This window comes from Pseudopipra pipra, chromosome 6, assembly GCF_036250125.1.
Source record: "Pseudopipra pipra isolate bDixPip1 chromosome 6, bDixPip1.hap1, whole genome shotgun sequence".
Lineage (NCBI taxonomy): Eukaryota > Metazoa > Chordata > Aves > Passeriformes > Pipridae > Pseudopipra > Pseudopipra pipra.
The window spans coordinates 11,281,955-11,307,889 of record NC_087554.1 but is presented as its reverse complement, the minus strand read 5'-3'; the positions used below and the strand labels follow the sequence as shown (position 1 = coordinate 11,307,889).

Genomic DNA, 25,935 nt, shown 5'->3' with positions numbered 1-25,935 from the left:
ACATGTTCCAGCCAGGGCTGAAACGTGTCACAGCTTGGATTGATCGTGCAAGTTTATTTTTTGCCCTAATTAATCAGAGAAACAACTGCACACTTCAACATTGCACAACAAAGTAACAGATTTATTGAGGGAGCACGTTCCAAAAATGGTCATGGCAGCTTCCAAGGTTATTTATGTTGAAGGATTTCCTGGGCCACAGTTCAGGTTAAAGTTAAACGGTGACCGGTTCAGTGCAGGGAGAACATTTCGGATAAAAACTTAGCGTTGGGGATTTTGTTGTTTTGTTCTTTTTTCTTTTTTTTTTTTTTTTCGGGTTTCGTTTTGTTCTCTCTTTTTTTTTTTAAACAAATTCCAACCACAGACCAGAAAACAAATGTGAAACTGAACCTAATTAATGCACCACCAGCACCATCTATTGGTACATACTCCTTGCACTCCAACAAAACAAACCTAAAAACAAGTGTATTTAAATAACTTCTTGGGTGACCCATACAATTTCCCCTATTTTACCATATCTCCGAGCACAGTTAACATACACAGAAGAGGACTGGGGAACAGCAGAACTAAATGCTGCTAGAATAAATGAAGTGGGAATTTACTTTTTTTTTTTTTTTTCACCTAATACTAAATGCCTCAGGAACATATATTTACAAGAAAAATTTGAAAGAACTGGCAATGATGCCTTTCCAGGAAGACTGCTGCAAAAAAGCTTGGGTAAGGATGGAGTGACTACATACCTGGCATGTATTCTTAATTTTTCTCCCCAACCTTTGAAGTTCTGCTCAGAATTGCCTATTTTTAGTTACTTTCCTAAACATTTTCAGCTAAGAATTTCGAAATCTTGAGAGGCACGTTTTCCACTTGAAATGTTATTAAAAGAAATAAAAAGCAAGTATAATGACACTTGCCAATTTTAATTACCATCTCTTTGTTAACAGCTGGAAGAGAATTTACCTCTCTACTGGTGATGGCCTTTCTGATCCAGATTTTGTAAGATGTAAGGGGTCACAGCAAATGCATGATCTTCAGAGTATGGCTGCCAGCTGAGAAACAAGCAAGTGGCTACTCTAAAATCCTGGAACACCTTGACACTGGAAGAGTTGCTGTTACAAGTTTTGGGGTGCCTGCAGTAGCAAAATTACAATGTGTAGGTGAGAGCAGGATGCTACTTAAAGCACAACAGCACAACGGAAAGGACCTCAACAGAATCATTCAATTTAATAGCTACAATGTTTTTCTTATGGGTTACACATCTAAATTTGGGACAGAATGCTGGATTGGGCTATAGTGTGGTAATTAAGGATGGACTTGCCAACTAGTTACTTTTGTTTGTATTGATCTTTTCTTCATCTACTGCCAACATCCAGTCCTTACTTAAAGTACCTTTTCTTCTCTTCTTTCCCCTTCGCTGGTAGAAAACACTTCACCCAAAGCTGAAAGATCCTGCCCTTATGTGACAGGGCTAAAACCAGCCAGCTGGTGCAGGATGGCACAATTCTGACTTGACTGGAGTTTAGGAAGTGCTGCTTGTGTTTGGAAGGACCAAGAGCACCACCTGCCGCGCTTGTAGGGAGAAGCAAAACTCTGCAGTTGCAATAAACAGCAATTAAAGAAAAGAAAGATTTGTGTTTTAATTCCCTCCATTCCCCCCACCAGTCTTTGAAACTATGTTTCAGAAATATAAAGAGCAACACTGCCAGAAAGTAGTGAGGAGCCCTGTGCCTCTGTACATTCTTTGAAAGAAAGAAAGGAAACCCCAGAAACAGCATAGCAGAGTATTTTGGCTAACCTAGGCTAGGTAAGGAGGGGGAGGATGACAGAGCAGGCAGGCAGGGACTCCTTCCCATTGTGCAGCTAACCCCATATCACAACTGAGTTCCAGGTTTCAGGCCATGGGTTTATAAGGGCTAAAATATATCGAGACAGCATTCTTCCTTCTCATCCATTTCCGCACCAGCCCCAGGTGCAAGCTGTCCAGGTGCAAGCTCTTCCTCCTGCCCAAGCAGGGGATGACACTGAAGATCTCTGGCTAAGCATCTTTTCACTACAAACACCCCACAAAGCAAATACTGGGTAGGAATGCTCAAACAGTAGTTGAAATCCCTACATGAACTAGATAAAAATCTCTGAAATGTGTGAGGATCTCAGGTTTCAAGGAGAACAAGGCTGTGAAACAGCCCACGAAAGTAAGCATCCTCCTATAGTCATAGAAGTTCAAGAAGAGCCATGTGCTTAAGTCAAGGCCAGTTTATGCTCTAATGTGACAGATGAGAAGTGGAAGATGTCACCAAATGCCTCCAAAATGAGGAGCATCTGTTTATACACCACCTTAGTTAAAATATTGATTTCTAAGAACAGTCTGGTGTCCCACAGGACAGTATTTCAAAGGGTGCTAAAACTACGACTTGAAGTTCGGTTCAAACAAGGTTCTAAATTAAAATTAAGTTTTGCAAAGGTAAATATGTATTGAAGCAGGAATTCATCCTTGTCCACTGGTCTGTTCAAGAGTGGATGCCAAAGGAGTGGTCACCATACTCAGCAGAGCCTCCACAGCAAAGTGTCAGAAGAGTTCATGGAATATTCTTTATGAGGGATTATTTTGTTCTGTACCTACCCAAGAGACACTCCACGGCAGAGAAAAAACTACTTCACTATAGACAATTTGTCATTACCAAAATGGATTCCAAAGGCTATTTTTATTTCAGAAAGATTTTTGTGGGTTCATTATTAAGTCTATACGGAACTGTGGCAAGGGGCCTAAAATGATGATATACAAGAACTTTCCCAAAAAGCCTAATGCAGGTATGCAGGTCCCCTAACCTGGAAGAGGGAAACAAGGAATTACTTTTATTTCTCCAGTTGGTACCACAAGACTGACTTTAAGTAGCCATGTCACTGGATGACTGCGAAAAGTGTTTGTTCTCCAGTTACATCAGAAAGTGGTCAGAGTTGTGCCACTGTTACCTAGGAACAACTTCTACTGTATCCAAAAAGTAGAGACGCTGGTGTGCTTTTAGATGATTATCAAAATCTGCAAAGCATCTTGGTCCATGCTAAGAAGAACTGCAGTCAGGTGCCAGACTAAAACTTTTTCTGCAAGTACAACGACAGAAAGGGGAATACTAATGAATACTTTGGCACATATGAAGCCTTTTCTGGCTCATTTAGTACCCAAAGGACAGCAAGTCATAATTAAAGCCAATAATGGCAACTCCAGACAGCCATCCAAATAGTTTCCTTGTGCCGTCAATACACCGTTTCATATTATCTCACATCATACTTGAGTAGTGTAGAGCACACAGGCATCAGGAGGAAAAATTCCAGCATGACTGAGTACAACCAATAACTAATCCACTTATGCCTAACTAAAATTTGTTTGCTGTGTTCACAAGAGTTTGCTTTTATTATCCAAATGTTTTTTAAAGAACAGTTGTTTACTTTTCACCAAATAATTTGTGTCAGCTTTGAAATTGTTTTAATTTTAAAATACTTAATTCTTTGGAGCGAGGCCATGTATCCTTCATGAGGAGAAGGAGCATAATTTTTTCATGAGGTAAAGAACTTTGCTGTGTAAAAGCCTTTTTACTACAAGCTGTATACACCAGTCAAAATGCTTGATAATGTCTCCAAATGAAAAACAAATGGTCCCATTAAGACTAGAATCAATGTTAATGATTTGATAAGACTGGAGTGTTTTGCTTGCAACATTCCTTGCAGATGCAACAGCAATGAGGAGGCCAAATGAAATCTTTTGACTTTTTTTGATTCTGTGATAACTTTTACAAAACATTTAACTAGACCTCCTCGACTCTCCCATCCACTTACAAAATCCTGGGGTTTTCCAAAGACAGGACAGATCAACCCCACTGAAGGCACATATTTTGTAATAAATTCCGACTCTCAGAATAGGTTTGCAAAATAAATATTTTTCCAATACTTTCAGTCAATTGTCACTTCTCGTGAATTACACGCAACTTTTCCATCAATTATAAAAAGGTTTATATTTTCTTCATACTTTGCATGGTGTAAAAATAAACAAACAAGTGTCTGGGTCTTAATCTCTGATGTCCAGTAGTATTGGCAGAAACGGCAGAACAAACAAACCGGATCTTATCTGTTAGTTCAGGAGCAAACCAAGCAGTTCATCAAACAAACATGCTTATTGTCCTTTTAATAGGTGGGTGCTGTAACGGGGGTTACCACGAGACTGAATCACTCAAAGACTAAAAGGGCACCGTGCAATTCATCCCAGCACTGTCACAGCAGAGGACAGGAGGGCGTGTGGGTTCCTCACTTCCCCTTACGTGACCCAAGTCTGTTGTGACTCCCTGCTAGAAAGCAGCAGACTCTCAGATCTGGGCCACCACACTTCCCTGCCTGTGTATGAGGGCCCTGGATCTCAGATCTGAGGCTGCACACTGGGAGAAGACAGCTGCACCTTGTAAAGTAAGTTTGTTCTCTTTGGAGACAAGGAAAAAGTGATGGATTTTTAAATCACTTTTTCTAAGTCATTTTTTTCCCGAGGCTGTGCAGCTCTGCATCTCATTCTGCATAAGGAACACATTCATAGTCTGGCCCTTTATTGATAAACAACATGAAAAATATGCAACTGGCATATATCATTATTCTCCTTACTGCCTACAGACATCAGGCATTCTGGTGTGATGAACTGGTGAGCCAGATAGGAATCTCAACACCAAATCCCAGGCCTGAAACTGATCCCATCTAATTGAAACAAAACTTCTACTGACTTCAGCAGGAAGAAAATCTAAGCCCCAGCCTTCTTTCAAAAACATGTCTATTTTTATACCAAAAGATTGTATTCTAAATTTTGCTTTATACTTCACTTATTCTCACAATTTCTGGTTTTGAACACTGAAGAAACTACCAAAAGATAGAAGTAAGGGATGGGATCAGTGTCAAAAAGAAGCAACCCAAATCCAGACTCTCAGTTCAATTTGAAGTGAGTTCAGCAATGTATGCTTATTGCTGCTGCTCTTAAGTGGATGTGGTGCTGCTGGCAATGACAGCTTCAACAAACATACATGTGTCAAGTGCGTCACTAAATGTGTTCGTGAGTAGGGATGGAATCCCAGAAACTTCCAGTGTTCTTGTCCAAAACCCAGACTTCAATTTTTTATTTAATGCAGTAGGACTTTGTGAAGTGTTTTAAACATCAAGACTTTATACAGTAGCATTTCCTTCCTCCTCTCTTTCTTCTCTTTATGTCTCAAAAAAAGTCTCAGTACCTGTTTTGGAGCACCGGAAAAGGATGTGTCCAGACAACCCGAATCAGAGTGAGTGGTTACATAGCTCACAGCAGAGACTGGCAGTCAAAGCTCCTGCATCGCTCAGGGTGCACACACTAGCACTTTGTGATAATATTTGCATGAAGCAATCAGTTTAATGAAGGATACAAAAAGATTTGCACAAAGAAGTGAGTCCTACAGTGACGATTTGCTGAACGATAATTCACATCCTCTCACCCCAACCTGGTTTCATTAACTCCTGGTAATGGGGGAAAAACAACCCCTCACGTTACAAGTGCATGAGGGCCATTAAACCTGATTTATTGTCTTAACCACACTGCAAGACAGACAGAAACAAATGAGACGATTTTTCCATGGAATGTTGTTAGAGCGTGTGCACGAAGATATTTTTCTTCTTCAACTGGTCTGGCGCATCTGTACAACTTTGCTGCCATCTGCTGCCTCCTGAAGACAAACAAATCACTCTCTAAAATGAGAGCTGGATGCCAGTGGCAGGCGCTGCTGCCAGAATCGGGGGGAGGCCTGGCTTTAAAAGCACTTTATAGCTGGCCTGGGCTGGTTACTCAATATGCTGAGTAAGGCAGATACTGACATTTTTCATTCCTCCTGAGCTTTACTCAGAAAAAGCAGGAACAGCACAATACATTTACTTATTTCAAGGAGATGAAGAAAGGAGCTATTCTGTTGTTTCTGTTGTTCTGAGTAAGCCCAGGGGTTACACTTTGCCCAATGGATGCCTGGATGCTTCTGTCCTGATACCACTTTTGCCACTGTGGGCTACCAAGAGAACACTGAACACAGCAGCGTTTTTTGAGAAAATACTGTTTTCAAGGTATTACATGAAGGGATCAAAGGGGAACATTGGCTCCTGTGTTACAGGAATGACCTATTTACTGATGAGTAAAGAAGGCTGAAGGTAGAAAAGACCACTGTTGCCTTTTCATGAGAACTCATGATCAGAGAGACGTGCACATGCTCTTCATTTCTAGACACAGAGCTCTTTAAAAGGCAGGAATCAGAACAGTGTGCTGAGTCAGACTGAACTGCTTCTCCCATCTCCCTAAGGCATAAACAACACACCATCTCAGTAGTTAGGTGTGAGCTGTCAGCTTCTGTGATCACAGAACTGAAGTTGTTCCTCTGTTAAAAATAGAAGAGATTATTTTCTAAAAAAAAAAATATAATTTTTGTGCTGGATTGAAATCACTCTACATAATTGCGTGTTATACACAGTATAATACAAGGATTCTTATTTTAATAAATGATGTACTGCAAAATACTTTCATTATAACACATAATCCAGTGATACTCACACAAGGAGAAAGCAGTATATCTGGTATGAAAGACTGCTTTAGATTCTACCTGAGGAAGCTAAAGACAGAGATGACTTGTAAAAGATTGTAAAGATTTCTTGGCTTATGTGAGGGATTTTTAAATTTTATTTTTAATCCTGCTGAGTAACTCAACCAGGCATTGAAAAATGGCCTTCCATCAATGTATCTCTTTTCATCTCTATGACTACAGAGATTCTTCAAAAATTATATTGTATATGATGCTGACATACAACATTCAGCCTTTTACTCAAAGCAGGTTTAAAACAAGTAGTTGAAATGGTATATTTTTATTTACATCTGGTTTGGAATCAGTGCTGGTTAAATTTGCTCTCTGCTGGATATACAGTGACTCCCTAGTTGCTTCATTCAGCTCACCCAGTTTACAGTTACAAACAGGAGAATGGAAATGTTGTAGGAATGGTTGTAGGGGCGCACCTGGAGCATGGACCTTCAGCCAGGAGATCACTTCAGCCCACATCTTTGCTTCCTTGCCTCAGGACAGGCATCAGTCCTGCTCCCAGGCCAGAAAAACTATTTGCCTCGGCCTAAGGCTGCAAATACAGTGGAGCATCACAATTAACTACTGCCAGTTCAGGGAGAGGAGTGGGAGACAGGACTGATGAACAGGGTGAACCACCACTACTCAAGAGATGAATGCACTCACATATTGACCATGGAAGCCCAGAAACACAGACATGAAAACACACCTGTCCAGTGAGGCACAGGCACGAGAGATTTAGGCCTGCCATCTATACACCATCAGTAATAACCATACAGCTGAAAGACCAGGAAGACAGAAATCAAAGTTGCTGTCAGCCCTCTTCCATTAAAGGCTGTTTACTGGAGATCCCTGGAGGAGGTCCCTACGTGAACAAGCCCAGTGAGAACCTAAAGAACAGCACTGAGCAGCCAGGGCACCCTTCCTCCAGTCTGGAAACAAAGGCTTGTGCAAAACCTAGTCTAAACAGCCCTTCTACTGCACAAATACCTGCCAGGGGATGTCAGATCTCCTGATCTGACAGTCAAATACTTGCCAGGGGATGTCAGATCTCAGTCAAATTCATATTTTGAAACAGTAAATTGTATATATATGTACATTCGGAAAGGGTTTCAAAATGGTCTTTCAAATTCTTTTCCAGATCCAGTTTTGGTTTCCAGTTAGGATTCCATTCTGCTTTCTGGTTAAAAACACAGCAGTTTGAAGCTACCAGTTGCTAAATTAGATTGCTTTTTAACTCTGGCAGCTCTCATGTACTCAAAGTACATGAGACTGGAGAAAAAAAAATATCTATGATGGAGAAAGGGACCGGAAAAGCCCAGTTCTTTTAGAAAGAACAGGTGTTGTAGGCCAAATCAGATATGCAACTCAGTGTCCAGCAGCAGCAAGAAATCAGCGTGTTGGACATCATTGGGAAGGTTACTGAGAATCATTAAGGTGGTTGGTAAGGTGAATGCAGAAGTATCATTCATCAAATCTTGTAATATTACAGCTGGGGGAGGGGGTCACTCACTGAAAGTAGCAGGGAAATGGTTTAAAACTGATAAAAGAAATGATTTTTTTTTTTACACAGCTGTTAGTGGATTCCTGGAATTCTTTGTCCTGAGAGGCCGTGGAGGTAGATGGCATTAGCAAGTCAAAAAAAAAAAAAAGGCAGAAAGAGAAGAATCTCAGGATTGTTCCATCTCTCTGTCCACACACCCTCTAGCAGCAGCTCAAAACTCTCTAGTACAAAAAGGTCAGAAGAAAGTTGCCTTTTCTCTGTGAGGCCCTGCAGTGTAGGTAGCAAAAGAGAAACACAAAATCTCTGGACAAGAGGCAGAACAACTTGCATTGAAGAGTCAATAATGGTTACTACTATCACAAACACTTGGGAGGGTTATAGAAGCAACTCACCAGTTTAATTACTTCAAAAGTACTTCAGAGTGGAATAAAACATGTTAATAGGAACTGCTTTAACCATGTTCTGCTTTCTCTTAATGGCAACTTGTTTATGAATAGTGTTTTAATGCTTTCTTCTTGTCAACCACTGTAGCAAGAGAGAAACCACTTCTTTTGGCTTCAGTTGAGAACAGCAGAGGTCTGTGATGTGCTCTATGAGCAAAACTGAACTGAATGACATTCAATGAAAGAAAAAATGCACGGGTAAGAACCTTATTCTTTGCTTTCATGTGTCTTGCATATTTTTGAAGGCACAAGTTTTTGTTGATTAGGGAGTTTTATTTTTACCCTGCTTTTTCACCAGCCTCTCTGCTGATGAAGGATGAATAGGGAAAGTGTTGACCTTTCTCTGTATGTTCCAGTTAATAAATACAAATAACACTTTTTTGTATCTGTGCCCAGTTTGGATAAAACACAGTCTGATAGATACTGTATCCCAGATGTTACATCTGATAATTAGGCAGCTTTAAAATGTAACATAGCTACATGTTATTAAAACCACTAGAATAAAATTAAACCTTCATCCCTGTCATATTTTTCTTTGTGCAGGAAAACAGATTTTGCCTTGAAAAGGTCAGTGTAAAGAAGCATAATGATTTAGAGGAAGGTAACTTTCAATTCCAGCTTGTCTGTCTTAAATACTTTGCAATAAAGTGCTCAACATTTGCTTATCATAGTCAGTTGGTAAGCTCTGTTGCTTTTGTGTATTCTAACACACTTCTAGTATGATCCAAAAAATCCAGGCGAGAGGTAATATATGTGATCACATGACTTGTTATCTTAAATGGTTTCATATGTGGTATTTGCTCCAGTTATTTGACATGACTCAAGTTGACCTCATTGTTTGTATGCTTGAAAGGGAACAATTATGCAACTACTAAATGGTATGGAAGACAGTAATGCCACATGAGACAGGAAAGAAAATAGGAATGCAATGTCTACCAAGCTGTCAAAACGTCTGACACCAGCATAATAAGTTTATTTTCTTTGCGTGGTCCTATACTAGGGAACAATGAAAAAGCTAACATTCATGCTGTAAATCTGGATTAATCATGACATCTCGCAGTTCTTGTAGTCATTTGGAACCTACAATTTTTGTGGTTCTCTGTGTATTTTCAGGCAAGTTTCGCATCTGCCAGAATAACAAACTCTAAAATGATTAAAGGAGACAACAGTGGCACTAAAAATAGCGTTTTATGACAATGCTGTCAAATGATAGCATACATAAAATGATGCATATGTATCCTTAGTTATAAAATCTTTGTACATACTTAACATGAGTTTGGCATCATCTCAAGGAGGATGTTAAAGCAAGTACATCTTTAGTTTTATCAGTGGTTTATTAAAAACAGTGATGAAATAACACAGCATTAATTAAAATTGAACAAGACCCAAACACTATAACTTTCTTGTTAGTACTGACCTCCTTCTTGTGAAGCATTTGTATGAATAAGTTAGAAAATGAAGGATTGAAGAGTCCTGGAAAATTTACTGGTATCTATTTAATCTGATTTTCAAGTTCTTTATTTTAGTTTTCCTGGCACCTATTTCAAGTTTTTTTTAAGTGAAAACACGTAACACCCTAAGAAACTGCAAGGCGTCCTCTGAAAACTATTTTGCTAGATTTCAAATCACCTTAAAGTCTTTAGAGGGGTTACAAAACAAGGACATCATCTTGTTCTGAGGCCTCTGACTCCAATCTCATCAAATGTCAGTAGCCAGTGAGTGGCTGACTGGCCCCCACCCAGCTGAAGCAGCACAACACAGCGCTGATGCTTCACAAGGGTGAGAGCTTCCTGCTGGTTCCATAAGGAACCAACTTAACAAGGATGGCCACAGCCCGCTGAAGGTACTCCAAGACATTGTTAAATCACACCATAATTAAAGAGTTTATTAGGCATTTTCTACTGATCCCAGTGCCCTGACTAAAACCCACACCTGAGGAATTGCACACTGTGCTCCCTAGTCCTTCCCCCTGTTTCAGTATTTTCTAATCCCCGTTCTACAGGTCTCTGGCCACAGTGTGCATGCTCAAGAAAGTGCTCCAGTGAAGTGCTGGAGAAAGGAAACTTCAGAAAAAATGGTAAATATCTTTGGCTTTCACACAAATGCCCAATGGACAGAATAAACTTTCCGTGTCCTACTAGTAGAATCACTGATGCACAATTAGAGGACAAGAGCCTAGAGAGTATGTGTGCTGGTTTGTTCTCCTCACAGTGGCTGGTGTGGGGCCGTGTTTTGGATTTGTGCTGAACACAGGGCTGATAATGTAGAGATGTTTTTGTTATTGCTGAGCTGTGCTTGCACAGAGCCAAGGCCTCTTCTGCTTTTTGTGCTGCCCTGCTGGTGAGGAGGCTGTGGGGGAGGAGACACATATGGGGGAGGTTGGGAGGAGACACATCCAGGACAGGTGACCCAAACTGACCAAAGGATATCCCAGACCATATGACATCATGCTCAGCATATAAAGTAGGGGGAAGAAAGGAGGAAGAGGGGGATGTTTGGAGTGACACTGTTTGTCTTCCCAAGTCACTGTTAGATGTGATGGGTCCCTGCTCTCCTGGGGAGGGCTGAACACCTGCCTGCCCATGGGAAGTGGTGAATTCATTCCTTGTTTTGCTTTGCTTGTGAGCACAGCTTTTGCTTCCCCTATTAAACTGTCTTTATCTCAACTCACAAGTTTTCCAGCTTTTACCTTTCCCATTTAAATCTGATCAAAGCAAATACCAATTGCTGTCAGCCAGCATGGTGATCACAGCTACCTCAGACACAGTGCAACAGAAGACTTGTTGCTTTACTTGTGTGTTGGAAGTGGATGGCAAAGGAAAGCAAACATAATGATTTAGCTCACAGCCTCAGAATCAAGATGAGGAGAGAAATATTTTTGCTTATCATGACACATTCAGTGTTTTGTTCTGGATTTCTTGGGACTTCTCTCAAACATTTAGTGTCACAGAAATGAGAGGGGAAAATAAAAACATCAGAGGGCTTTTGTCCCCCAAATAGGTGGGGTGGAACCATACCAAACTGCAGTTTTGAGGCCATGGCATAGCTTTAGAGCTTTAGAGCTTTAGAGCTTTAGAGTTCAGCACAGTCTGGTAGCAACTTCTCAGTCATACTGCTCACAGCTGCTCTTTCCCAGTCTGAAAGGGATACAGCACTTTGGAACCACAGCATTTCCCACTGAGCCCAAAAGCCCACACTGGTCCCCTGAGATGCTGCCTGACAGAATTGTCCTGAGCCAGTAAGCAACTCTGGTTCCAGACACAGGCTGCCAGGCCTTTCCACTTACACAGCATTCAGCCTTTCAGGGCTCTTTCTCAGTGGCAGCACTGACAAGAGTATCAACACTTCTGCCTGTTTGCAGCACTCCTAGGCCCAGGTGTTCTGTCCTCAGTTCCCTGCTATGACATGATCCACTCCTTGCTGTAGGTTTCACAATTATCATCCCAAGCAGAATGCCTTGAGATGGTTTTCCTGGATGTGTCTAGGTCATTCTGACCTAACCCCTTTCCTGTAATATTGTCAGACAACTGGCTAACTGCCAACGTGCTCAGCGAATTTTAAATGCCATTACAAAGATTATGGTCTGTGTTCAGTACAGATTTTCTGCAACTCCAACTGTTGTGAAAATGCCTGGACTATTTAGATATTGCTTGTACTGTGCAGAGGTAGAGTAGGATTTTTGTTTCTGCTGATTCCTGTCTGAGAAGCTCCTCCAACCTTTGAGTTGTTTTCACCCATGTCTAACTTGGAAGAGTTTTGAAACAGCATTTAGCTAAAAAGGGAAGCTGACATAAAAGTGTATGCCAACTTTCCAAATGCTAAATTATAATTACTTTCTTGACTCACCGCCACCTTTGAAGAATGTGGCTTCACAGATAACCCAGGAATTGAGGTAACAGTCTTCAATGCAGCTAAATAGTTCAGAAATTACAGAATTAGAAAGCTGAGGTGGTATGATGGCACAGCTGATATGATGAGCTTGTGGGGATGTTTCTCTCCCTGACTTGTTAAGATAAATTACCTCTTTTAGCAAAACCTTACTCCTCCTGGGCTTGGAGACAGATTGTTTGTTTATTGTTTCTCGTACTACTGTGTACCTGACACTCATTTTGTAAAGCAATGGAACTCACTGGGCAAGGAAATAGTTACCACGAATTATACTAAGGTGAGAACAGGAAACAAGGATACTCTGGGGAACATGTGAGCCAAGTGGACACAGAGCAGCTGCACCTTCATGAATTAAGACATCTTCTCCAAGGAGCAATCCCTGGTGCCTGAGCCAAGATAACAAGAATTAAATAAATGTATCCAAGAAGTTATAAAATATATAGAACACATAGAATCCAAGAATACCACAATATTTAATATTAAATGTATTTAGGTGTGGACTTCTCTGTAAGTTCGTGGAATGTTCAGCTAGAGGCATAAATGTCCATCTTCACTTGTTTACTGTCCAAGAATAGTATCTGTGCCCCTAAATGGATTTCCAAAGTACATAGTTACTCTGAACTGACCTTTGAAAATTCTAAATGAAATCTGCATGTGTATGGCAGTGTTTATGTGTTACTGTTTAGCTTTGGAAAAGGCTGGTTGGAAGTTTAAGAAAATGGGAAATGCATCAAGCTAGAACCTGTTGTATTAAGGTTTCAGGACTGTCTGTTTTTATTACTTTGGTTATTTTCCCTCTATGTACAATTCTTAAAAAAATTGTACATGCACGTGGTTAAAGAGCTGGTGCATGCAGATATGTCCTTGCTTGGACAGCAGACTTTTAAATTCAAAATGTCTTGAAACACAAAGTAGTAAGAGAGTTCATAAAGACTGTTTTATATTACAACAGAGAGTATTATTTTAAAAAGTCATAGGCTTGTGGTTTATGCTGCTGAACTTACAATTAACAAAATCAAGCTCAGTTTATGTCCCACAATCTTCAGTTTTCCATCAGAAAAGTACCCTTTTCTGACCCATATTTCTCTTTTGTCCTTCATATACCATTTGATGGACCCCTTGCCTGTCTTTTTGGTTACTAGAAGGCACTGAAAAGAATACAGATAATAAAGAGAAGCACTCCCTGGTCTCATGGCAGTCTCAAGGAACACTTAAGCCTGGATCTGCTGTGCCAGGGAAGATGCAAACCCTCCACTTCACCTTGAGAACTGTAAAGTCTGCTCCCACTGCCACTGGCCACTGGAAAAAGCCCCTGGCTGACACTCCTTCTTTAGGCAGCATCACAGTTTGTCTCATTACATTTTGCCATGATGGACACTTTTACTGAAACAGTAGAGAGAAATGTCTAGTGCCTGCAAGCACCTTCCAGTGACATGTTTTCAAACAGTCAGGAAAAAAAGTATCAGGGAAGACGTGGGTTTTCAGGGGCTGCCAGGCAAGACAAACCACCCACCTCCTGTGGCTCCAGTGACAGGCTTGTGTCCTACTTCTGGAACTCTGCAGGAAACGAGGAGACAGAAACCAGTCTCTTGTGGCAGAGAGCAGTTAACCTTTGGAAGTCTAACTGGTACATTACAGCAGAGGCTTTGACTAATGTGGTACTTTGAGGGAATCTTTGTGAGCACAGGCACAATGCAGTCAGTTAACTGTCTTCAACAACAACACTGACACACTCCTCTTGGCCATGGACTGGATGTCCCATCTGGGCTCCTGAAACAGCAACAGAGCTCTCTCTGTCCTTACTCTAGGACAGAGTTTCAGATATGCAGCTTTCCCCTCGTGGGTGTTTCCGGTAATGAAATTGTTGCTCTTGCAAGCGTGGAAATGGGAAAACCTGCATTTCTCCAAACTTGTGTGGATACCCAGGAGTCAGGAGGACTCTTCCAACAGTCTGCCAGCTGGATCAAGAATAATGAAGTTCCAAGGTTTAAACAGTGGTTTGCTCTGGCCATTCTTGTTGTAAAAAGATACTTTTACTCTCCGCCCCTCCTGTTCAGTCCTCCTACTCTTTAATTTTTTTGGTTCCCTTTCTTGGACTCCTAAAGCTTAAAATCAGAAAACAAACAGCATCCCTTCCCCCACTTCTAAAGAACACTTTTTCCTGCTTTTCTTGGCTGAGTGCTCCTTTCCTATTCAGTGGGCATCCTTGGGATATCTCCCAAGGCAGGCTCTGCAGAACGGCCCAGCACCAAGAAGCTCGGCTGTCTAGTGCCTGGCAACGCTGACATGACCTCGAGTGGCTTAATTTTATAATTGCTGTCTCTGAGATAGTGTGTGAACTCAAACCCATCTCCAAGACTAGCAACCACATCACAACCTCCTGAAAGGAGCAGACACTTTCACTGGCCTCAGTTCCCCTTCCGAAGGTTCCAAGATACAGAGCCTGTTTTCTTTGGGTTTCATTCATGCAATTACAGGAAATCCCAGAGAGCAGAACAAGAGGGGTCGTTGTTTTACAGAGCTGGTAACACCTTGATGGCTAATTTGCCTCAGATCAAAAACAACTACAAAACACAGAGAAACACCCCTTCCATTCAGCTGTATGTTCTTACTACTAAGCAGCTACTGCAAGCTTGCACTGATTTGCATGGAGCCAAGATTTCACCCCAAGCACACTGTCAGTGCAGGTGACCATCCACCATCCACTGGAGATCTGGGATCCGCATTCTCAGATTCACAAACATCTTCTGAGTAACATCAGTGAGGGGCCACAGTGTTCTAAGGTTGTCCTCCTTCACAGTAACTGGTTAGATTCACAGTGTAGGTAATTTCTGGATCATACCAGAGATTTACATACCTCAGCACCGTTTCAAAAGCTGGCAACATGATACTTGAAATCATGTAATTCATAAGTATTAGAGGAGCATATTCTGGTAGCTCCTCCAACTTCTGATCAACAACTGAACCTTGTTTAGTCCTTCAGACACAGAGAAAAAGCACAGAATTTGGAAAAGAGTACACCTCCATTTCTGGGCCTTATCACAATCTTTATAGGTATAAAAATGCACCCAACCTGAATAAAGTTCATCACAACATCTCTGTAACATCTCTGAGATAGTGAAGGGGGTTGACCTTATCTGGCAGCCAGGCTCTATCGCTCCTCAGCAGAACAGAGGAGGAGAAAATAAGATGGAAAAGAACTCATGGATCAAGAAAAAGGCAGTTTAATAAAGCAAAACCAAAGGCTGTGTACAAAGGAAAACTAAAAGATTTATTCTCTGCTTCCTATCAGCAAGTGATGTCCAGGCACTTCCTGGAAAGTAAGGGTCTCTTCCAACCTTGATGATTCTATGATTAGGCAATGTGTGTGCTTGATTAACATTCCAGCTTAATAAAAGCCCAGTGAGTTCCCAACAAATTATATAAGAATAGTTTTAAAGTATTTCATGAAGTAAATTATTTTCCAGTAAAAAAACTGGGACAATTCTAAGTGCTTCCATATGCTAAGCAGCTAAAAATATTTTATCATAGGAACCACATAACTCATATCTAACATTCAGAAATCCATCATTATTTCCTCAGTAAAACATGTCATTCCAAATAATTCCACATTAATTAAATGTACTATTAATTTGCAAAATAAAAAAGTACCTAATTGGAAGTAAACTCTAATTACATTGTGTTCTTCAGCATTTTGTGAAGGTGGACTATTTTACTGCTTTCACTGTTCATGAAGTTATTTTAACTCAATTTTCCTAACACATACAAATGCATCTCTTTTTTTTTCTATTCAGATGTTGAAGTCATTGAGCCTGGTCCACCCCAGCCATGTGGTTTATGGTTTCAGTAGTAGGAATGGCTGAATTGAAAGCATATCCACTCCCTCAGCAGTCTCAAATCGAAGATTGATCCTCTCAAAGATGAAACCAGAAGCAGCTCTTGCTAATACCCTCACCTGTAGCTGAAGTAGAGAACACTACCTGCATTGGGCACTTACTGCTCTAGGGGCTGTAAACTTCTAGAGGGGAAGTGCATGTGAACAGACCATCCCTCCAGAGTTCTTACAAGCAACATGGGGGAATTCTGACAACTGAGGTACACCTATAAATTCCTGTCACTGTTTGTGGCAGAAGATAAACACCAGTTACTCAATTTAGAGCCCTATCTCCAGCTTCTAGATCCCTGTCTTGGTTTGCCCGCTTCTCTGAATTCCTGTCAGCATCAGCTTAGGAACGCCTCCCTTTAAGTGATGTTACGTTCTGAGTGATCTTTGCTGCTCTCCTGGCAGCCTTGTCATCCCCTACAGCTCACCCCCTTTCCCTCTGTTCCAGAATCACTATCCAGGTTAAATCTTTTCTTGCTGAATGGAGCTTGAAACTGCCTACACCACACCGTGATAACTAAATCCCCTTAGGACCATGAGCCAGATACATCCCACAATATGCAGTTCCAGTATTGCTTCATGCATCAGACATGTCCCTCCTCAACTGCAAAAGCCAGAGACTTAACTGATTCAATTTTAATTTGGAATTTTCTTTCTAATCTAATTTCAAAAGGTCATATTAAAAAAATCAAAGATATGTCTGGTGTTACGTAATACTGTAAGTTGGCTTCCCTCCCCTAAGTAGCTCTTTAATTTCACTGGAATTAGTTCACAAAGCAAGCTGGATTTAGCTCAGGTTCTTTCTGTGGATTTTTAGCTTTAGATTAGGTATCTTGTGATTTTTTTTCCAGTGAGTATGAATATGAGAGGTGACAAGTATGAGTTATTGAAGATGCTTCAGCAAGATCAGTGAGATGGCAGGTAAAGGACTGTGAGGTGATAGGCTGAGGAATTGTTTCTCAGAGGATGGAGCAGAGCTCAGTTCCTGGGATTTCTAAAAGTAATTTCAATGCAGGAACATGAGATTAAATGGGTCTCAGTAGTTAGGAGAACACATCACACATTTTTTGGAGCCAAGTCCTAGCATATTTTGTTACTTATATCGACTGCTATTTGCTGTCTTAGCTTCATGCTAATTAATTGTATTTAATTTCAAATAAGATGATCTATGTTGCTTTGTTTGTTTTGCCATAGTTCTGTGCTTGATCTGTTTGCTAAAATGGTGTTGTGTGTTCAGGTGTCAGTGAGATGTGAACTGGGTTGCTTCAAACAGAAGGGGAACTGCTCATCCTCCCACAGTGTGGTTTGTGTTGCAAAGAAAATTAATTTGGGGGGGATAAGATGACCCTGCCTGCTCTATTTTTAGAGGCCTATTCTATTTTTATTTTCCTTGTTATTTTTATTTACTTGGGTTTTTTTGCAATGTGTTCTCTCCTACAAATAGATTTGGATTTGGACCTACATTTAGCACTCATGGACCTTATCCCATTTATTTTCTCTGGTGAGATCAATGTCCTGACGTGACCTGTGGAGCTACACAGGTATGAAAGCAGCTTGAGAGAGGTGTCTCACAGGAGCTGAAGGAAGGAAAATGCCCAAATCTCATCAAAACTCTATGAGATCTAAGGCCCAGCCTTTGGTGCTGCTGTTGTTCATTTTTTGTGTTTTATTCCTTTAGAAAGGAGTGGCCCCATGGTGGATGGGAAGCAGAAGGATTCAGATATGACCTCTGCCTCACACGGTGATGATTACTGGAATTTGGGAAGATATGCAGAGAAAGGGTGACTCAATACCTGCCTTGTCCTTATGCACTTCATGTAAGCTTAGTTTTGCTTTAGTCACTGTGATGTACACTATCTATATAATAATATTGTTCAAAGCTAATGAGACCAGCTCACTAGTTTTTATGATACAACACTTTGATATTAACTTAAAACTGGAGTATAAATCCATACACAATGTAAAATTCACAATCATTTTCGTTTGCAGAAGTGTTCACCGGAGAACAGAAACCAATGTGAAACCCTTAGGCAGGACCTTCCTGAAGTGATTTTGCAGGACAACAGAAGAAAAAAATCCCCAAACCAGCACACAGAACAGTTAAAATCTTGGAGATACATCATATGGACCCACACAGATCTCAGGAACACATTTGTGTGCAGAATCCCTGTACCTGAGCACAGCACAGGGCCCTACCACCTGAATTTTGGAAGCCCGGATCTGAGGCACATGATTTGCTCAGCAAATAACAGTTGAGCTGCTATTTTTAAGAGAGATTTTCCCTGTGCTGAGGATACCTCAGGAGAATCTTAGCATTGGGCTCATCAGTGTTTTTGGAGGGCTGGTAGAGGCCGTGCTACTCTCCCGCAGAGCTGGAGTGATCAGTGGAAGGAATCACTGTTTCTCTTGGGCAAAAGAGTCACCAGATATCTAAGTCCTCTGTTCCACCCCCTCTGAGACCATCTCTTTCCTTCACCATTCCCTCCAAATCATTATTTTTCTCTTCAAGGACTGAATCATGGCGCCCTGCCTGTGTCCTTGTTAAGATCTCAGCTAGAAAAATGCTTTTGCTTAAGAAAATAACATCACGGGAAAGGCCATGGCAACACAAACACTTGTTTTGCCAGAACACATTTATACTGGATGGGTGGGTAGTTCAGATGGCCATGAACACTCCATAAAGATCATTTTTCTAGTAATTCCCCAAGGCACTTCTTCAGAAAAACTATTATAGAGAGACAGGCATTTCAGTGGAAACTGCCAGACTTAAAACAAATACAATTACCTTCCTTTCATATTTTTTTTTCTGTCACCTTAGCAATCTAGGGAAGGCAATTTCTAGTCGAAATAAATTGGTTTGTATTATGTCTTTTCAAATCTTCAGTCTTTTCTAAGTTTTATTTTTGCATCCAAAATCCTAATAACAGCCTGTAACACATTTACATTCCTGCATTCTTGCATTCTTGCCTCTGTTTTGTTGGGTACACAGTATTCCTTCTTTTTTTTTTTTTTTCCCCCCTCTCTCCCCTTGGTAATATGACCATTCTGAGTTTTTCCAGATTTGGAAAAACAGGGATGTTTTCAGCCTTCAGTTAGTGTTTAAAGAACAAGAAAAAAAAGGCACCTCTGGCCTTCAGGCACAAATTTAAAACATTAAACTGCATGCAGAAAGAAGCAATATGAAATCTAGGATGAGGAAGTCAAAACTGTCTAAGAAATTTCACAGATTGAGAGAATTTCAGGCCAGGATGAAACAATAGCTCTCTTAGCTTGACCTCTGTTTGTCAAGGCAATTACAATTTACCCATTTACTACTATGCTGAGATCCACAACTCTGTTCAGCCAAAGCACTGCTTCCAGAAAATTACACTGCTTTGAAGTGAGAACACCAAGAGGTAGAAAACAGCAACTTAATTGACACTTATGATCATTCACACTGTTAAAAAGCACGTGCAGCTTTTCATTTGCATGGGCTGGTTTCCCCCTACTGCCTTTGGTTCTCATTTTTCCCTCTTCCTGCAACATTAAAGATACCAGAATGTCTTTATGCTGTGATAACTTCACACAAAGAAATTGTTTGTGAACTCCTCTACTCACCTTTGGTCCTCAGATCTGTCCAAACTGCACCGATGTGTGCTCCCCAAACCGCTGAGCTGGATTTCACACCACCAGCGGTACCAGGCTTTTCTTAGGAGCCTACAGCATCACCTCTTCCATCAGTCCTCACCATCACACATTTCCTGGGCTCAGGTGCTCTGATCCCCTTCCCAAATACAGGCCCAACAACTGATCTGTTTCCAGTTTTTCAGAATCCCAAGGGAACCTCAAGGCACTTCCTGCAAAGCAACAGTTGAAATTACATTTTACACCTCAGGGAGTATCCAAGGTGGAAAATATACACACATTGCATGGGTTTTTAAAACATGGATTCCCTGGATAACCTAAGAGACACAGTGTGTATTTTTCTGACACATCCTAAATGACTTGTTATATGTAGATGCCACGTTGTCTGGAGTTACCCAGAACCCTGCTCTGAAAGCTCCAGCCAAAGTCCTGCCCAGCTCACTTGCTCAGGTCTCACTTCCTGCAGCTAATTCACACATCCTATCCCCTGTTTTTGGTTCCACCTTATATGAAGTCCTTCCATCTCTCTCTCCAGTACTTTTATGTGCTTGAGACTTTTCCACTTTATATATCCATTTACACCACTTGGCTTCTTTGGTTTCTCACTGAAGTTTCATTCCCCTGCAGAAACATTTGGAGTAAAACGTTCATCCAACTTCCCTGCTTGGTCAAACCATAAGATTTCAAACAAAGGACTCCCTTTCATTCCTAATCTCAGACAGAAAAGCTTTCTTAGCAGATGTGGGTGCACATTCACGCACAGGTACTGAAAACACACCTAAACATTAAAAACCGGGCACAAAATTTCCATTATGTAGATTACATTCCCTCAAATATCACAACCATGATTACATTTTTTGATCAAGGTAACCTTTTATCAGCTCCTTTTCCTTCAATCTGTCATGGTATTTAAGTCTGCTAGGGAGAAAGAAGTCTCTACCATTGGGATGGAAGCAAACAGCAAGTTGCTCTGTCCTGTTCAAAACACATAAAAAACACCCAGTTCTTTGAAAAGACACTCAGATTGAAATGTCCCAGAGTCAGGCTTGGACATACTGTGAGTAAAAGAAGCAAGCAATGAAAAGGCTGGCAGAACAAACATGGGCATGCAGTGGAGAAAATACTGTCTTGGCACTGGGGATGTGAAAAGTCATTCTGCAGAGAAGGCCAAATGCCACGCTGAGTGACTGCTTGCCTGAATTCAGGCACTTCATGAGCAGCACAAGGCACACTGGTACCAGTGGGGCCCAGGCACTAAACTCTAGAGGAATCCTGTCCCTTTGTGCTGTGGGAGCTGACTCAGGCTTACAACCATGAAGTTGAGGAAACATTCCCATCTTGACTTCCACTGTTATTTCTGCACTTGGATTTTCTTTACAGTTTTCCTTCTGTTGCTATTCATTAATTCCATTTGCTTCTCTGTCTTTCTCTTCCCTTCCCTTGGAGTTTTCCTCCCTGTAATAATTCCTCTTTCTTCTCATGCTTATTTCTAATTGCCTCCAATCAAAGTTTTGCTAAGCATTCCAAGTCATGCCATTAGACTTTAGAGTTAACTGGTCGAGGACAACTGATGTCATTCAGAATATTATTTCAAGTTGCCTGTTTGTGAGGTCCTGAAGAAAATGCTGCAAAGGTTTACAATGAGTTCATATTTAGAATATTGCAATGGATTTTCTTCTCTCCAGGGAAAGTGATGGGTGTAACCAGTGTAGCATAAGCTATTCCACAATAGTTGCTCTTAAATAACTAGTTGCAGCTTTTAGAATAGCTCAGAAGTAGCTTATGCCATGTACCCATCCATTTCCTCATGTGGACAAAAGCTTTGTGAACAGGACAGCTTGGCACAGGATCTGCTTTAATGAAAACTTCACTTCTGGAGAAACTGGATTTATGATGGGTTTGTGCAGTACATCAGCTGGGGAAAATGGAAACACTCCACAGACTCAGATAGGTCTTTTGTGGTCTCTGTTTTCTATGAACCACATTGTTGGCTCTCCTCTGTCCTTAATGGTTGTATTATGATCTTTCTGGCCTCCAGCTCTTTGTTCTAATGATTAAACAAGACTAACATTTTTTTGAGGTCACGGTGATAATACGATAGTCCCTTTGAAGGGATTCAGTAAACATAACACAGCAGCAATGCTCTGTGATATTATCAGAACCTTAATTTTCACTTTTGGCAATATTACCACTGACAAAACTCCCAATGTTTTAAAAACCTTTAAATATATAGTGGGCAGAAGAACCACCAATGATAACCAAAACAGGTTTATAAAGCACAAGACTCACTCAGTTTTCTTTCTTGACCACACTGGGCAACTCCTTAAAGGAGTCCAGCTGTTAAATGATTCTTAGAATCATAGTCCCTCCTGTCTAAAATGGCCATCCAGAAGTAGCTTCCAAAAGAACTCAGATAATTCTGACTCACTCTGAGATTCCTGGTAAGCAACTGATTTTCAGTAATTCTTGCTGGCCATGTGGGATTGACTCCAGCATCCTTAGGCACCCATGCAGAGACCAAAATAAACTATTTTTTTTACACTGTTTGCTTCAACTGATGGACTACAAAGAATTTTAGAACATCAGCTTAGATTTAGTCAACTGTCTTTCAAACATCTAAAGTTAGGTCAGACCAGTTCTTGTCCCCCAGAGCCTGCCCTACCTTTGAATTTACACATATGCTGGATGGCTAGGCAGACACTGGGATTTAAGTGATTCACTGCATGCTGTCTGGGTAATCCATATGGTTAGACCAGACTTGGACAGGAAAAAAAAAAAAAAAAAGACAAAAAGGAAAAAAAGTAGAATGATTCTGGGACAGTGACTTCTGACATGGACCCAGGAAGAGGTGCTTTGCCTCAGAAACATCAGTGGCTTTTCCTTCTGTCCTCCATCCTGCACCTCCCGTGCCAGCAGAAGGTTGGGTTGGCTCAGTCATGGTCCCAGCTCTGCTTTGACCCCCCTTTTTTAATCCATAGAGCTGCAAAATTCTGGTTTGCCTGTTTGTGGTCATTTCATTTGCACTCACCTTCCAAGGCTACATTAGGAGAACAAAGCCAGCCCAAATATTTAAAAAATAACCATAAAAATCATGTTTCTTTTTCTCTAAAAGTTGTCTGCAGATGCAGGAAATGACAACATGAACATGTAACAGGGGGAAATGACTGTGGGTGACAAATGTGGAGCAGTTATATCTGAGCTCAGCATGAGAAATGATGAGGAACAAACCTACTGCAACCCATGTGCATGTCTCCTGTGCCTGCCTGCATGCTGACTGCTGGGGAGGGAGATGACAGCCACTGAAGTTTGGTGCTGAATTTTGAGGAAAAAAGTAGGAAACGTTTGATGTGGCCTCTTCACAGATTTCTGACCAACTCCAGAGCATGTGAGAGGCCAGACTGCCAAAAGGACAGTTCACAGAAGGAAAAGTCAACCCACAGAAACCAAGTGATCAAGTCCATGCCCTGAAGCAGCAGGTGACAAAGCAGCACAGGCATGGGGAGGATTGAAATGCCGAGCAGAAACAAGAGCGTATAACTGAAAATGAGAATATGAAGGATAAATACCAGAAAAATCTTTTTTTTCATCTTGAGTGTCTCTAATGAACTAATAGAAATCTTCACTTACAGTTTAACACTCTTAATTCCAGCACAATAACTGTATTGTTTGTAAGGATCAAGAGCTGTCAGGGATTAATATGAAACTCCATGAGCTGCTTTCCCTCTCTTACTGTTAAGATTGCACCTGGATCTTGCTCCTGCACACAGAAGTCCAAAACACATAGAACTGCAAATTTTAAAGTTAAACACTAGATGGCTCCGTTGGCTTTTTAAATACAGCATTTCCCAAGCCTGCAAGAGTTTTGAAAAGTAAATACCATTCAGAGTTGTGTTGCATTGGCAGTCACTGTGGGTGAGTAACTTTTCACAGAACCACACAATCACAGACTGTGCCAAGCTGGAAGGGACCTATGAGGATCTTTGAGTCCAGCTCCTGTCCCTGCATAGGACCACCCCCAAGAGTCACACCATGGGCCTGAGAGTGTTGTCCCAATGCTTCTGGAACTCTGTCAGGCTTGGTGCTGTGACCACTGCCCTGAGGAGCCTGTTCCAGTACCCAGCCACTCTCTGGGGCCAGAACCTTTTTCTAAAATTCCAACCTAAACCTGCCCTGACACAACTTCAGGTCATTCCCTTGGTCCTGTCACTGGTCACCACAGAGCAGAGATCAGTGCCTGCCCCTCCTCTTCCCCTCACAAGGAAGTTGTAACTGCAGTGAGGTCTCCCTTCAGTCTCCTCTTCTCCGGCTGCACAGACCAAGTGCCCTCAGCTGCTCCTCACAAGGCTTCCCCTCAAGGTCCTTCACCATCTTCACAGCCCTCCTTTGGACACTCCCTAATGGCTTCATGTCTTTTTTATATTGTGGTGCCCAAAAGTGCCACAATATTCTGGGTGAGGCCACCCCAGTGCAGAGCAGAGCAGGACAATCCCCTCACCTGAGATCCCCTGAGATCCACCTGGATTGGCCCAAAGGCCACACCCTCTCACCTGGAGGAGCTCACAGGCCACGCCCACTCACACGGGACAGCCAAGAAGCCCCTCCCCCCCAACCCCATCCACCTTCTTCAAACCCCCACAAAACTTACGTCCACATCACCAGAGATACCCTAAAACTCACCTGGGTGACCAAAGATGACCCCAGGTTACCCCTGGATGACCTAAGGTTACCCCTGGATGACCTCAGGTGACCCCGAGTGACTCCAGATGACCCCAAATGACTCCTGAATGACTTCCAGGTGGCCCCGGATGATCTCAGGTGATCTCAAATGACTCCTGGATGACCCCAGGTGACCCCTGGATGACCTAAGGTGACCCCAAGTGACCCGTGGATGACCCCAGGTGACCCCAAATGACTCCTGAATGACTCCCTAGATGACCTAATGTGACCCCAAATGACTCCTGGATGACCTCAGGTGACTTGTGAATGACCCCAAGTGACTGCAGGTGACCCCTGGATGACTGCCAGGTGAACCCTAGATGACCTCAAGTGACCCCAAATGACTCCTGGATGACCTCAGGTGACCCCTAGATGACCTCAGGTGACCCTAAATGACTCCTGGGTGACCTCAGGTGACCCTTGAATGACCCCAGGTGACCTGCGAATGACACTGAGTGATCCCAGGTGACCCCAAATGACTCCTGGATGACCCCAGGTGACCCAAATGACTCCTGGATGATGCCTGAATGACCCCAGGTGACCTGTGAATGACCCCAAGTGACCCCAGGTGACCCCTGGATGACTCCCAGGTGAACTCTAGATGACCTCAGGTGACCCCTGGATGACCTCAGGTGACCCCAAATGACTCCTGAATGACTCCCAGATGACCCCAAGTGACCTCAAGTGACTCCTGGACGATCCCAGGTGACCCCTGGATGGCCTAAGGTGACCCCAAGCAACCCCTGCATGACCCCAGGTGATCCCAAATGACTCCTGGATGACCTCAGGTGACTCCTGGATGACCTCAGGTGACCCCTGAATGACCTAATATGACCCCAGGTGACTCCTGGATGACTCCAAATGAGACCTTGATGACCCCAGGGGACCCCTGGATGACCTAAGGTGACCCCAAATGACTCCTGGATGACCTCATGTGTCCCCAAATGACTCTTGGATGATACCAGGTGACTCCTGAATGACTCTAGGTGACCTGTGCATGACTCCAAGATGACCTCAAATGACTCCTGGCTGACTGCTGGATGACCCCAGGTGATCCCTGGTGACCCCAGGTGATGCTTTGCCTGATTCCCCCAGGACAGGGTTGGCCCTCCTGGCTGCCAGGGCACTGCTGACTCACCTTCAACTTGCCATTGACCAGGACCCCCAGGTCCCTTTCTGCAGCACTCCTCTCCAGCCTCTCATTCCCCAGGCTGGCTGTACATCCAGGGTTGCCCCATCCCAGGTGCAGAATCCTGCACTTCCCCTTGTTGAAAT

General features: G+C 42.1%; 1 long non-coding RNA gene across 1 annotated transcript; it reads right to left on the bottom strand.

Annotated features, from left to right (window-relative positions):
- Nucleotides 1–100: 100 nt before the first annotated feature.
- Nucleotides 101–25,935, bottom strand: LOC135415523 (uncharacterized). The gene is made up of 3 exons (XR_010431170.1): nt 25,799–25,935; nt 19,918–20,156; nt 101–3,093 (listed from the first exon to the last, which is right to left on the bottom strand). It is a non-coding gene; the product is annotated as an uncharacterized LOC135415523 (long non-coding RNA).